We start from the raw sequence: 16,590 nt of genomic DNA, 5'->3' as shown, positions 1-16,590 counted from the left end.
TACAAACAAAACAAAACACTTGAGAAGAGGAGCAGAATGACATTAGCTTCTATTTATATAAGGTACTACCAGAGTCCTAGCACAGTTTTAAGCTTCTATAATTTTAAGGTAAAATTGTACTAAGACTTTGAGGATACGCTATATAACTCTTGAAGATTTAAATTTTTTTTCTCACAATCTTGTAAGGTAAGTGCTACCACAATCAGAGATGAAGAAACTGAAAGCAGCCTGACAGTGTCAGAACTAGGAATCGTACTAGTCAGTCAATAATCCTCCATTATGTATCAGGCGACGTGCTAAACACTGGGGACGTTAAAAAAAATGTCAAAAGATATTCCTCACAGTCCTCACAGTCTAATGGCTACTATCTTCTGATAACCAGACTCACGGTCTTCTACCTTGTCGCCTTTCCCTGAAGATTTCTTTCTTTTTTCTTTTTTTACTCACCAATAGGCTTGCACCCTTGACAGGGACTATGGTGTAAGAGAAAGAATGATGGATTTGGAGTTGGCATGATCTGGGTTGGAATTTCATCTTTGGTGTTTATTGGCTATGTAGGTGTGGACAAATCGCTTAATCTCTATAAACCTCAGTTTCTTTGTTTGTAAAATGCATATGATAATAGCCTCTACCTTACAGGGTTATTGTAAGGATCAAATAAGCTGATATATGCAAAGCCCTTTACCACCTGAGAACACTATATAAATGTCAGATATCTTTATTAGGAGAGAGCACTGAACTTAGTGTCAGGGAAAACCTAGTTTTGAATCCTGCCTCTCACACTTGCTAATAATGTAGCTACTAGGAGGTCACTTACCCTTTTTGAGCTTCTGATTCCTCATCTGTGTAACAATCAGTGATGGGGAACCTGGGGCCTCAAGGCCACACGTGGCCATAAATCCTCAGGCACAGCCCTTTGACTGAATCCAAACTTCACAGAGCAAGTTCCCTTAATAAAAGTATTTGTTCTGTAAAACTTGGACTACGTCAAAAGGCCTTACCCAAGGACCTAGAAGGCCACATGTGGCCTTGAGGCTGCAAGCTCCCCACCCCTGGAGGTAGTAACTATACCATAGGGATATTGTGAAGATCAAATAAGATAATGTGTGTAAAGTGCTACACCAACCATGCTATTAAAATTTCAGTTATTATTATTATGTGGTAGGGTATAGGCTTCTCAGGGAATAAGGAAAAATGTCAAAGAGGGTTGCCTACTGCTCACCTTCAATAGCTTCTTCCCTTTGCATCAGTGAAGTTTGTTTGTTTGTTTTTTTGTTTTGTCCTTTTAAATGGTAACCAGCAACAATGATACAATCACAACTACCCTGTTTGAGAGCCCAGGGATGGTACAGAATGACAAGGGAGTTTCCGGTTGGCCCCTTAAGGGATAGAGATGGGGATAGATGCTGGTTTATATGCGCTAAGTTGTTGAGCTTGTCTTCAAAGATTTCAAATCCATTTACAAAAGTCATCTGGGAATCATTATAGATTTTGCTTTAAAAAAAAGAAAAAGACCTTTAAAGCTCTATAAAATCTGATTACCTCCCAGCCATTGACATAGAAACTACACACACAAAATAAAACATTGTACTTGAAGGGTCTCAGAGGAGCCCGGGGCTAAAATATGCCAGTAGTTAGGAAACAGAGAAAAGATGGAAGGGTGGCGGGATTTGAACCAAAAAGAATGGTTATTCATTCAACCATTACCCATTGAGCACTTGCTCTGTGCAGAGAGAACGGCTCTCAATTTGGGCAGAGAAACCTAACTGTAGACAAGGGGAGGTTCTTGCTCCCGGTACTCATCAGCCTAGAAAGTAGCAAAGGTAGGAGAGAAGCTGTAAGATACAAATAGAGATAACTGTAATGCACTATATAATTTGATAATTGTTTTACAGAATAGTGCAAGAAAGTACTGTATAGAGTCTGTAGTGAGGAGCGATGGCTTTATTTGATTTAGCAAGTAGCTATTAAGTTCTGGGGTCTAGGCCTGTCAGGCCTAGACTTTCATAAGGAAAACCTCAACGAGAGATGCTTGGTATTCAGTTTCTATAGCTTCTTCCCTGGCATTCCTTTTTGAGCAGGTAGCCAGGAAATGATTCCAGGTAGGGTACAGCATTTGAGTTGGAATTAAAACAATAGATGGAAATTAAGAAAGATGAGAGGTAGGGGGAGATTATTACTGGCAGAAGGAAAAGAGTATGTGATTGATTAAGAATTCTGGCATGTGAGCACATTGACACATGGCAAAATCACCCATGGGATGTCACCACATCCTCTGATACAATTTAAAAAAAATTAAATCAGCATTTATTAAGCACTTACTCTCCAAATGTTCTTGGGGTTACAAAAACAAAGTAGGGAACAATCTCTACCCTCCAGTGGCTTACATTCTACTTTTTCGGAGACAAAATCATAGATTGTTAGCAGTGGAAGGGAACTTAGAGGTTACCTGTTCCAACCTTCATTTCATAGACATGGAAACTGAGTCTTACAAATATAAAGCCATATGACCAGGAGGACTAAAAACCAGAGAGAAACAACTGGGCACAATTCCTATTTGCAGACCACCAAGCTTTCCTATGGCCCTGGTTTTCTGTAATTCAGTATCAGTCTTAAAATGAAGTTTTTAAGTAAAGAAGATCCAATCCAAAACATTATTTATTTTTCATTTGGGAACAGAATCTAGATTTGTACCTTTTGTTATTTATGATTAGCAACTTCTACTTACAATACCCAATAAGAATAGTATCTTTTTTTTTTAGGAGGGAAGGCAGGGCAATTGGGGTTAAGTGACTTGCCCAAGGTCACGCAGCTAGTTAAGTGTGTCAAGTGTTTGAGAAGGAATTTGAACTCAGGTCCTCCTGACTCCAAGGCTGGTGCCACACTCACTGCACCACCTAGCTGCCCCAAGTTGTTCTTAAACAACTTATACTTCAATAATTTAATGGATCCATGATCTCACTGGTAAGGGAAATCACAACCCTTTCGTGTTTTCTCATCCTGTACAATTCTTGTTCATTTTCTTCCATAAATTTCTATAGGACATCTCCCTAATGTAATGGAGGACTTCTTTAGGTTCTTTCTTTTTTAACATATTATGGTATATCAGAAGTGTTTGTATGGGCACAGGAAAGGTGATTAGCTTTTCCCATCCATTTTCTTCAACATGTACCACTTATCATAGAGCAGTAAAACCTTTCTAAATGATTCATTTTGGGTAAGCCAAGGGCAATACTTGATGAAGGGAGGAAGGAGAAAAAGAAAGAAGGAAGCAACGAAGTAAGAAAAGATGATGAAAAGGAAGGAAGGACAGAATAAGTAGTTATTAAGCATGTACTATGTTCCAGGCACTGTGAAAATAACTTAACAAATATTATCTCATTCGAACCTGGGAGGTAAATATTATATTTTGTTATACAGTTGTGGAAACTCAGGCAGAGATTAAGTGACTTGTCCAGGATCACACATCTCGTGTTTATTGGCTTCAGTTTCCTCATCTATAAAGTGGGGATAATAGTATAACTATCTCACAGGGTCATCATGAAGATCAAATGAAATATCTGTTGTGATTGGCACAGTGCCTAGAACGGAGTAGGCTCTTCATAGATGCTTATTCCCTTCCACCCCTTTTCCAATAAATGCAAGAATAAGTAATGGACAGAAACACATATTATGGCCTCCTCTCACTGTAATAATAGTTAAATACAATTTTTTTTAGGTTGGTGCTAAACCATGTGAGAGCAAAATCTACCATAGACCTTTCATAACCCAGGAGTGAATGTCATCACAGGAGGTTGCAATAGTCTGCAATCTCCCCACAACTTGTAATTAAGCATCTAACAACATTTGCTTTTTAAGATATTAATTTTGACCATCATTTTTTACTCTTGACACCATTTACCAAATCAGCATAGTCAATGCCAACCATTTAACCTAACAGATGGAATGACTTAGAAGGTCTCTTTTTACTACATCCCCAAGAGGCCATTGGACAATCACATACTCTGAGTAGGTTCTTATTTCCCCATGAGACTTCCTCCTCTGAAACCAGAGCTTCATCACGCCATACAAGTGAGCTCTAATCCCTCCACATTTTAAAATACATCTCATTGTGAACTGGCATTTTTATCATCCTCAAGAAGACTCCTTAAGCATGGGTGTGTGAGGTAGTAATTCTTGTCTAATTCTGTTCCTTTTATTCTATTCTATTTCTATTATTCTATTCCTAGTAATATAATGTACAAGAGAAAGCATAATAGAGGCTAGAGAGCTGGCCTAGTAACTGGAAAGACCTGCATTTAAATCCCAATGCACACTAGCTGTAAGTCCATAAGCATTTGATGATGTTCGGTCATTTCATTTGGGATTTTCTTGGCAAAGATACTGGAGTAGTTTGCCATTTCCTTCTCTAGCTCACTTTACAGATGAGGAAACTGAGGCAAACAGGGGTAAGTGACTTGGTCAGAGTCACACGGCTAGTAAGTGTCTGAGGCCAGATTTGAACTGAGAAAGATGAGTCTTCCTGACTTCTACTTCCTCCACTCTATCCACTGTGACAACTGGCTGCCTTCTAAAAACATTTCCTCAGTACTTAATACATGTCAGGTAGTATGCTAAAGCTGCATAATACCAAGCAAGTTACTTAACCATGCAGCGATACAAGTAAGTCTCTAAGAATATAAATTGCAGAGAAGGTGCAAATCTGCATTTGTTGTTTTTATTGTTGTTCAATTTTTTCAGTTGTGTCTTATTCTTTGCAACCCCATGTAATGTTAATGGGATATGAAGATCTTCCCTGCCCATTAATAGGGCTCATGGGGAGCCCATTAAGGGAAGCTTGCTTAGGGGAGGCTTGCTTGTAGGAAGGCTTTCACACCTTTTGGTACTAAGTTGTTTAGGCACTGAGTCATGAGGGTTGTGATGCCTTCTAGTTCTGAGAAATGTATTTATACTCTGAGTTGGTACTTTGCTTTAGGGGTTCACTTATGAGAAGGACCTTTTGATTTCTAAGACTCGGAGTAGCCATATGTTCAGACCCCCAGTTGCTCACATGTAAAAACTCTCTCTATCCAGTGGTGTATGTAAAGTGCATAGCAATATTGCTTTGAGTCAGGCAGTCAGAGCACTGTCTGTTGGTCTTTGTGCTAATTTCTCTGCTTGTATTTTCTGTTTGTATTTTCTCTGACATTCAGGGTGCTGACCTTTCCCCTGAACTAGCGAATGTAATTAAAAGTAGGATTGCTAACCACCTTTTGAACAGTCTTTCCTAGAAAATTAGATCAAAGAACCTGTGCTAGTAAGCTGTCCTGAGTATGCTAGGGTGTTTGCTGTTACACCCCATTTGGGATTTTCTTGGCAGAGATACTAGAGTGGTTCGCCATTTCCTTTTTCATTTCATTTCACAGATGAGGAATTGAGGCAAACAGGTTTAAATGACTTGCCCAAGGTCTCACAGCTAATAAGTGTCTGAGGTCATATTTGAACTCAGGAAGATGAGTCTTCCAGACATCAGGCCCAGCACTGCATCTATTGTTTCACCTAGCTGCCCCAACCTGCATTAGTAGATGAAATTTCTTCACCTGGGAGTTTTCTATTCTAATGAAATTACATATTCAGTCCCTATCACTATCGCTATTATATACAGAATCACTATTGATTTGCTTAATGAAGTGTTCAAAGCCCTTTTCTAACTGGGATTAGCTGCAATACTTAGCTCGTAGTAGTCACTTAATAAGTGCAGGTTGACCCATTGTGTTTGCATATTAAGGGATCACGAATACAGGCCTGTTTTTAAACCCCCTGACTTAACCTTGCCTCATTACCTTTTTTCTGCACCTTCATCTACATGAGCAAATGGGAGAGACTTGGGGTTTAAAACCTGGGGAACCCCAAACCTCCAGAGCCATTTGCAAATTATCCAGCAAATAACTGTTGCCTGGTTTGTAGCATAGCCTACAGGCAAAGAATTTTGAAAAATCTATTGAACAGATGCCATATGTGAGACTCCTCCAGGGGAACAAGTACTGTACCAGGAAGAAGAGTAGGAAGAAAAGATGAAGCCTAAGGGCTGTAGCTAGCTGGAATAACCCTGCTTTTTGTTCTAAAGAACCTGGGGCTGAGAGTTTCTTGTTCCAGAAAAGGGGAGCTTCAAAGCCCAGACTCTAAGGTAACAAAGCAGGAGGGATTTTTTGCTGGTCCTAGGACAAAGGTTTCCAATTTTTTCAAAAGAACTAGTTAGCAACAATATGTGAGCACCCTGTCTTAAGATTTCAGCTAAGGCAGCCAGAAGCTGGAGGTATTAGAAGGACCAGCTGCCCAAAAGAGAATGCATCTGACACTATCCAGGAGAACAGTGTCCAGTAGTGACAAGTGAGTCAGTTTTCATCAGGGACTGAGACCAGTGAAGGTGGGAGTGGCATCACGACCCCACTGAAAGATAACAGTCACCCCATAGTGGCAGAGGCATGAGATGTTCATCCAGACATGTTTTAATCACATGCGTTCCCTAAATGTGTATACCCTTTCACACATGTGTCTGACCACACGTGTTCTTGACACATGCACTTCTCTAGTTGTGTTCGCTATATGTGTCTGCTCCTCCCATGAGTACTGTGTGATTTCCTGGGATAGTGTGCCCCAAATTTTTGTGGGAAATGCTTTGTTGCTTTTTTTCTTATTATACTGTTTCATTAAGCGTTTTTGTTTTGAATTTGCTTCCTATGATGGTCTATGAAAGTCTAAGCAAATTGGTGGACCTTCATCAACTATATAGTTCTAAGGTGTGCAGACTTATGGGTTATTTTTAAGTCAGAGTACTGTCAACCTGAAATAAAGAAGACTGTTAAGCATCAAAAGCTAGGGTCTTTTAGCCCAGGCAAAGGAATTGCAATCTGGGGCCACCCTGCGGCACCAGGGTGCAGGAGGGCCCAAGAAGTGGCAGAAGGGGGCAGGGTTAAAGAGATGTCAACAGGGAGGGTATCTCATGGGATGCACAGCCTCTGGAAGCTGTTATATTTTGCATAACTGAAAGTCCATAGAGAAGGCTGGGGGAAGCTCTGATTTCTATCACCTTTAGGCAATTTGCTGCCCTAGGGTCAGGCAAGGTTAGATGTATTTAATAGTACCCATCAGCTGGGGGACCTCCCCAATGAGTTGAGAGGCACCTCCAAATGCTACATTTGGAAGAATTTTTTCTCGATTTATTTTCATGTGAACATCTTATGAATAGTCACAGATTGGCTTTCGCTGCTTTCACATCAAAATACCTGGGTTCAATTCCCAGTTTTGTCAGAAAAGATCTATGTGACCATATTAAGTAAGACTCCCACTTCTTAGTTTAATCATCTGTAAAATTAGCAGGTTTGACTTTTGCGATATCTCTTGTCTCATACAATGCAAAGCAAACAAGCATACAAACTCTGATCATATGATCTATTAAATAAAAACAATTGAGTAGGTAGCATGCTGTTTTGGAAAGAACACTAGATTTGGAATCAGAAGACTTGAGTTTAAATACTAGCTTACCTATTTATGTGACATTGAGCCAATCATTTACCTCCCTTACCTTCAATTTCCTTACCCATAAAATGACAGCAATGGACACACTAATCAGTCTCTGGAGATTTCTCAAAAAGGAGTTAACAATGACTACAGGAACATAGATGAAAAGATGACAAAGAGGGAGCCAAACTCCTGGCCAATGGAAGAGCCAATAATGGCCTTGGAGGACAGAGAATGAAACTTGCCTGTCTACTGGGTGGCAAAATGGTACAGAAGAAAGAACGTTCGCTCTAGAGTCAAAGGAACTGGGTTCAAATACCTCTCCTCCTAATACATGGGATAATGTTGAGCAAGTGATTTAACCTCCCTGAGAATGTCCTCATCTGCAAAATGAGAGGCTTGGACTTAGTGACCACTGAGGTCACTAGGAACTTCAGGTCAGGGGTTTATGGATACAATGGGGTAGAAATTAGATGGAAAAAATATTATCTATTTTCACTAACCTCTAACTGAAGTATAGCATTTCCTTCAAATACTAAAAAAAAAATTCTAAGAAGAGTTCCCCAGATGTCTCCAAAGGCTAAGAACTCTTGCCTTAAATCTAGGAGATAAAAAAGATGGGCTAGTGGAGGGCTTTGACAGATACAGTCATTCTTAGTGGTTTTGACAACTGTTTTTTTTTTATTATTTTCAAAATATTAAACAGTTTTTCCTTTTTTTCCTTAATTTAAAATACACAGACATATATTCTTTTTTTAAAGGAGGTTTCAGACATGTGTGTGTGGTATAATCCAAAAATGACTCTACTATAAGAAAGAACTATCAATGACACTTTTTTTTAAGAATGTAAGTGAGACAGCCTATGAAAGGTTCTTGATATTGTTATCATCATTCCTATTACTTCCTCTCCCTTTTTTCTCAGTTCACCCTTCTTTCATTCTAAATATTATGCATTGCAGATAAAGTATTATTGGTGCCCTATTCAAGACCAAAACATCTGTGGCCATCTGTCTTTTAGCAAGTCTACTGACAGGGAACCAAAGTCTTGAAATAAAAGCTTAACTCTGTCCAGTCAGGAAAGGCAATAGTTCTTTTTGGGACGGACTTAATTTAATAATGTTATAAAACATTCCCTTTTTTGATAGTGGGAAGTTTGGTTTGGTTTTCCAATCCCTCTTTTTAAACTAGATTAGTCCCTTTTAAATTGGTTCATTTAAAAAAAAATCAGCTTCATGTTTTCTCTCATTAGATTGTGACCCCTGTGAGGGGAAGGACTGTCTTTTGCCTCTTTTTGTATCTCTAGTATTTGTTTCAACAATCTGGCTAGCAGTTGTTGTGGGGGTGAAAGACCAACACAAGCCCAACAACAAGCATGCTGCCAAAGCCCAGGTTCTTTTGATCTCCTTTACTAAGGAAAGCAACTTTAAGGGGTTGACAAGCTTACTTTAATCCAGCGTACAAATGCCATTCACTTAGTTCAGGGGAAAAAGCCAGCACCCTGAACTTCAAAGCAAAATACAAACAAATTACAAACATAGACAGACAGACCTTGTCTGTTTCAAATCCCAATACATAGTTACCAGAGTTTAACAAAGTCCCAGCATCTGGGTTTACGAGCTAGTGGTCTCTTAACTACAGCTGCCCGGAGTCTCAACATCAGCATGCCACCAAGAGAGCCCTAAGTAAATAATGACTCTGTCTTCCCTTTTTTTTATACAGTTTCAGATGTCATCAAACATCATCTGACCAACTAGAACTTAGGCTTCTATGATTGGCTCTGGAGTGAGCACCAACCCTTAGTGCCCTGGGAGCTTCACACCTACATAGGCTTGGCATTTAGTAATTAGGGGTTTGGGGTAAACTTAGGAGCAAAGATCTAATCAGGCCTCCCTTAGTTAGCCCCACCTGGGGCCCCACCTTAGTTACCAATTCACACCCACATAGGTTTAGCACCTAATAGGGGTTTGGGCCTAGGGCTTAGCACCTAGGAAGACTCAATGAAATACACTGAATTAATCAAAGGAAACAATAGCCAAACTCTTCAAGGATCCCCAATACAATAGTTTACTCAGCATTTTCGAATCATTCTGACATTTTAAAATTCCATTTTGAGATTGATGGATATAAGGAACTAGAACACCGCACTGGATGCTATTTTTATCTTTGCTCTTGTATGGAATTTGTGAATTGAGTTTTATGAGAATGAGACCTCAGAGCAGGTCAAGGGGCTGCTATATGCCATTATATCTGTTATATTGCTCAGCTAACCTATGCCATCCCTTTTTTTTTCCTTTAAAATTCTATTGCATTTCCAAAAATTCTACCCATTGATTTTCCCATTCACCATTTGAATAAACTAGTGTCATTTCCTCTCTGTTTCTAGCACTTGCACACACAAAGCTGCACCAGTATTTCTTCACTGTATGTTAGCAGCAGTTCAAATTTTTGTTTAAAATATCCTGCCATGTGAAAAAAATAAAAAATACAGGTGGTAAAATCTTTGCTAAAAAAATTGTCTAAGAGAACTGTGAATAAAATTTTACTTGGAACTTTTCCAGATACCTTAGGAAAATGTTATATTGTACAAAAGATCCATTTCTCTATTCTTCATGGAACACAAAGATATAACCAAGGATGAAATACAATAATTTCACACAATGTCAACTGTAGTGGGTCACAATGTTACAGTCAAGACTAACTCCCACAGAGTTGGGAATAATACCCATCACAAGCCATGTTGAGCTACAGGTTGACTTCAAACAACACCCTTCCTATGAAGGGTCCTAGTGTCAAACACAATGGGATGATAATTGCCTGTGGCAAATAAAAAATCCAAACTGGCTGCTACAGAAATCTTGTGGGAGGGAATAGTCACGTAGTCACACAGTCTTCATCTCCTAAGCAAGAGAAGAGAGAATGGAATAGATGGTTTGTGTTATGAGAATACACCTGAATTTTGAGCATATTTTAACCATTGCTTACAGATTGAAGAGGAAGGTGTTTCACCTCAGGATTCCTAGGATTTGAATGGTTGGAAAACTGTTCAACTTAGTGTTGAAACACATACAGTTGAGTTCAAACATGGTTATTTGTAAAGCACCCTCACCAGTTTCATTCGTACGGGGATTCCTGAGGTAGTCTTCCCTTATCACAATCTGTCGACAGCTCTATATCTATTTCCCTCAATGTTTTCTGACTTGGGAACAATAAAGCAAAAAGGAAAGGGTGCCTAGATGAGCATCCTACATTGGTATCCATCCAGTTGTTAAGATAGAAAACACAACCACCATCACTACCTCCAAGTGGACCTCCAGTGGAGGATTTATCAGAGAACCTGGGATGAGAAAAATGTATATGCATTGGACTCTATACTACTGCAAGGAGTATGCAACATCTTTGAGATCATGGAAGTATTAAAATATTAATTACAATCATTCTACCTAAGATATAGATATAATATATATATGTATATGTACATATAACATGTGACATAATAGCACATACATATGTGTGTAAATATTAATTTGTGTATATATACACTTATGTATGTATGTATGTATGTGAGCCTGGCTCTCAAAAATAATAAGGGGCATCAGTCCTATTACTCTCAGGCTCTGCTATTCTTGGCTTATGTGCCCTGTCTTACTAAAAACATTCCAATTTCCTTTTAGGTCCAGCATGCTGTTCACAAATTGCCTGAGTATTGAGTTAATGCTGAAATAATATTTGATTAAATTATTAAAATTAAGAAGCAATCTGTATTATGTGCATGGTATCTCAGTCACTTCTGAACTTCAACACTTTTAGATTGGAATATGTTTTCACTCTCTTCAGTCTTCTGAGGTGTATTTAATGCAGAGCCTGGCACATCTTAGGTGGTTACTAAGTGCTTATTGACTGACTGATGAGAAAGAAGTACATCATAATAAACCTCCTGAATCTGAGGAAAATTGGAGTAGGACATAGGCAGTGATCTTACAACAAGTTGATAACAGTATTGGGGAGCACCATAGGTTCTTAGGGATTCTCTTGGTCACAGCTGAATGAGTAAACAAAACAGAGAGTGAGACTTGTGGTCTCCTGCATCCCAGATCCTAGAAATTCAGTGAGGGGTGGGGAGGTCATTGAATTCATGCAGTTGTTGAGCATTAAAGATTTGAAAAGGGATTTGTGACTGGAATATCATAAATCTGAAGTGATGAATGGCAGGAGAACAGGTGTGACTATTGTGATGCTTGCTACCCTTTCTTCCTCCGTCCTGACCTTTACACCAAATTCTGCAAATCAGTACAATCTAGGTCATAATGGAAAATGCCCCAATACTAGCCGACCCTGGGAAGTGCTAAATCCCAAGAAACCCATTCTGTAGGTAGATTGCAAATAGTACTCCTATTTCTGGGTCAAAATACCAAATGCGATAGATTCTCTGCTAACCAAGAGAGAGTCCTAGAACTCCCCAAACTATAGCTTTTGGTAACACAGTACACAGCACTCATAGGAAGCCTTTGGCTCTGGCATGACTCTTATACCAACTTCCCACCCACCACCAACCTATTTTATTGAATTTAGATTAGTCTGAAATAGCTCCTTTGATTACTATTGACCAGTCTTTTGGCCATGATCATTCCTGAAATCATATAGTAATGCAAGGAGAATGAAATCACAGATCTTTGGTAAGTATCAAAGAAGTACTTTTAACGTGTTAATTTAGTATTTTCTCAACACATTTTCTGAGTTAGGTCAGTAATATAATCATCCTATTTAATGAGTGTCTTATCCACAGTTATACAACAAGGAGCTGGAGAGAGTAGAAACAAAGAAATAAGAAGAAACTAATAATCTGTAACTACTAGGCATGCAGTATCCTAAAGAGAAGGTAGTATGGCCTTTTCTATTGTGATGTTTAAAAAATTCAAGAGACAGTTGCTGGGCAATTTAGTAATTTTATTAATAAGGCTAGCATGTCATTAATAAAAGAGGTCTGAGGCATTCTCCAATGCCAAAGACTCCTCTTGGTGATGGACTCACAGTTTATATGCCCTGGGAAGAGTGGGTATTCCTGAGGGTGGCTATCAAATCTGATTGGTGAACAATTAGTGAGAGAATTAATAATATATTGAAAGGCAGTTTACATTCCAATGAGGATCTAGAGTATGTGACTTGAATCACCTGTCTTAGTCAAAGAGATTTGTCAATTTCCATATCACCTGTCTGACAAAAGGGACAATTCACATTATCTGAGACCTATCTGAGAAAACACAATGAGAAGGAATCCACCCATTCCCCCTGAGCTTAGAATTTCTTTTACTGTCTTTGATAAGATCTTAGCCATCCTGGTTGGATAAGTCTTTGAGAAAGATTTGCCACACTGTTTGATTTCTGGATGAGGAATTAGTAAAGGGGAAAACCTTGGTCCTAATTCAATAATTAGTTATTAATACAAGAGAAAAAGAAACATTTCTCTTGGCATTGAAACAACACCAATAATGAAATAATGATATAGTTAACAACAATACCATTTATTTACAGGGCATGCTATTCCAAGAGTTGTGCAGTTGGATACTGTAATATAAACATATGCTTATATATGTATATATGTAAATACAAACATTTTTTCTTTATATATTTTATTTAATATTTTAGTTTTCAACATTGATTTCCATAAGATTTTGAGTTACAAATTTTCTCCCCATTTCTACCCTCCCCCCATTCCAAAATGGCATATATTCTGATTGCCTCATTCCCCAGTCAACCCTCCCCTCTTTCACCCCATCTGCTCCCCAATCCCCTTTCCCCTTACTTTCTTGTAGGACAGGATAGATTTCTATGTCCCATTCCCTATATATTTTGTTTTATAGCTGCATGCGAAATTTTTTTTTAAATTTTTTTAAGCATCTGCTTTTAAAACTTTGAGTTCCAAATTCTCTCCTCTCTTCCCTTCCCACCCACCCTCCCTAGGAAGGCAAGCAATTCAACATAGATCACACATGTATCATTATGCAAAACACTTCCACAATGCTCATGTTGTGAAAGGCTAACTATATTTCCTTCCATCCTATTCTGTCCCCCTTTATTCAATTTTCTCCCTTGGCCCTATCCCTTTTCAAAAGTATTTGCTTTTGATTACCTCCTCCCCCTACCTGCCCTCCCTTCTATCATCCCCCCCTCCCTTTTCATACCCTTCCACTTACTTTCCTGTGGAGTAAGATACCCAATTGAGTGTGTATGTTATTCCCTCCTCAAGTTGAATCTGCTGAGAGTCAGATTTGCTCATTTCTCCTCACCTGCCCCCTCTTCCCTTCCAATAGAACTGTTTTTTCTTGCCACTTTTATGGGAAATAATTTACCTCATTCTATCTCTCCCTTTCTCCCTCTCTCAATATATGCCTCTCTCACCCCTTAAATTTATTTCATTTTTTTTAGATATCATCTCTTCATATTCAACTCACTCTGTTCCCTCTGCCTATGTTCCCTTCAACTCCCCTAATACTGAGAAAGGTTTCCTGAATTACACACATCATCTTTCCATGTAGGAATGTAAACATAACAGTCCAACTTTAGTAAGTCCCTTATGATTTCCCTTTCCTGTTTACCTTTGCATGCTTCTCTTGATTCTTGTATTTGAAAGTCAAATTTTCTATTCAGCTCTGGTCTTTTCATTGAGAAAGCTTGAAAGTCCTCTATTTTATTGAAAATCCATATTTTGCCTTGGATTATTGTGTTATCCTGATTGTGTTATCCTTGTGTTATCCTGAATGTGTTTCCACGGTATTCAAATTGTTTCTTCCTGGCTGCTTGCAGTATTTTCTCCTTGACCTGGGAACTCTGGAATTTGGCAACAATATTCCTAGGAGTATTTTGGGGGGGACCTTTTTCAAGATGCAATCAGTGGATTCTTTCAATTTCTATTTTATCCTCTGACTCTAGAATATCAGGACAGTTTTCCTTGATAATTTCTTGGAAGATGATATCTCGGCTCTTTTGTTGACCATGGCTTTCAGGTAGTGCAATAATTTTTAAATTATCTTTCCTGGATCTATTCTTCAGGCCAGTGGTATTTCCAATGAGATATTTCATATTGTCTTCTATTTTTTCATTCCTTTGATTCTGTTTTATAATATCTTGATTTCTCATAAAGTCACTAGCTTCCACTTGCTCCAATCTAATTTTTAAGGCAGTATTTTCTTCAGTGGTCATTTGGACCTCCTTTTCCATTTGGCTAATTCTGCCTTTCAAGGCATTCTTCTCCTCATTGGCTTTTTGGAGCTCTTTTGCCATTTGGGTTAGTCTATTCTTTAAGGTGTTATTTTCTTCAGTATTTTTTTGGGTCTCCTTTAGCAAGTCATTGACTTATTTTTCATGGTTTTCTTGCATCAATCTCATTTCTCTTCCCAATTTTTCCTCTACTTTTCTTACTTGCTTTTCCAAATGCTTTTTGAGCTCTTCCATGGCCTGAGCCCAATTCATATCTTTCTTATAGGCTTTTGATGTAGGCTCTTTGACTTTGTTGATTTCTTCTGGCTGTATGATTTGATCTTTGTCACCAAAAAGGAATCTAGAGTTTGAGTTTGAGTCTAAGTTTGAGTCTGAGTTCATTTTTGCTGCTTGTTCATGTTCCCAGCCAACTACTTGACCCTTGAGCTTTTTGTCAGGATATGACTGTTTGTAGAGTAGAGAGTACTTTGTCCCAAGCTTTCGGGTCCAAGAACTGCCATTTTCAGAGCTACTTATATTCCACCATCACCCCAGGTTCTGTCACAGCAGTGTTCCTCCTCCCTCAAGAACTGCCAAACAGGACCACAATTCAGATCCAAGTAGGCCACAGCAAGAGAATCTGCCTTTGTGTCCACAAAGCACTCCTTGCATTCCCACTCTGATATGCTGCTAGATTCTTCCCACCGTGTGAGCCAGGGACTGGGGAAGCCCCTGACACTGGTGCTGTGGAGGCAACCTCAGGAGCTTCCTGCTGCTGCTACCACCACCACTGCACCACCTCCTCTACCCCCAGTTCTGGCAGCCAGACTGCTCTGAACTTGATCCTGCAGTTTCCCGCTAACCTGCTCTTTGGGGTTTGTGGGTTGAGAAGGCTGGTAACTGCCACAGCTGTTTCATGGCTCGAAAGCCTCTGCCACCTGGGTGACTCCAGGTCTGGTCTGTCCCAGCACAGCTCACACTGGACTGCCCTCAGCTCTCAGTACCATGCGATAGACCCTTCCCAGTGACCAAGCAGGCTCTCCTGGTCTGGAGATCTGTTTCCCTCTGCTATTTTGTGGGTTCTGCAGCAATAGAATTTGTTCAGAGCCATTTTTTACAGGTGTTTGGAGGGCTTTTGGTGGGGGGGGAGCTTAAGCAAGTCCTTGCTTTCCTCCTGCCATCTTGGCTCTGCCCCCCAAATACATACAATTTTATATATGTATATACACATATGAGGAGTGGGAGAGGGAGAGGAAGAAAAAAAATAAATTCTGGACTTGGACTTGGTGTCAGGAAGACCTGGGATCAAATAGAACTTCAGATACTTACTAACAGTATGACTCTAGGTAAGTCATTTAACTTCTCAGTGACTCATTTTCCTCATCTATAAAACTAGTAGGTTGGACATGACCTTTAAGATGCCTTCTAGCTCTAAAGCTATGATTCTATACACACATACATATATATGTAAATAATACTATAGTTAGCATTTGTATAACATTTAAGTTTTGCAAAGCACTTTACAAAGATAATTTCATTTTTTCCTCACAATAATTCTTGGAGATGGGTACTATTGTTATTCCCACATGTATATAAACACACCTACATATACTCATTCAGAATTTTATAAATCACACGTATAGAATATCTTCAACATAAAAGAGACAGTGTGGTATAGTGGATAGAGAGCCACCCTCAGAATGAAGAAGACCTTGCTCAGTACAACTCGTGCCTTTGGCTCATAGTGGTTGAATGAACCTGGGCAGCTCGTCTTCTTATTCTCCTAGGAGACACTAAGAGCTAGAGCTGACCTGTTTTACTAGAGTAAGTTATTTCATCTTAGAGATCCTATAAGAAGCTCCTTAGAGCTTCCTCAATGAAATACACATATAAATA

The sequence above is a fragment of the Trichosurus vulpecula genome, chromosome 4, assembly GCF_011100635.1.
Source record: "Trichosurus vulpecula isolate mTriVul1 chromosome 4, mTriVul1.pri, whole genome shotgun sequence".
Taxonomy (NCBI): domain Eukaryota; kingdom Metazoa; phylum Chordata; class Mammalia; order Diprotodontia; family Phalangeridae; genus Trichosurus; species Trichosurus vulpecula.
Note: the sequence above shows the minus strand (reverse complement) of the source record.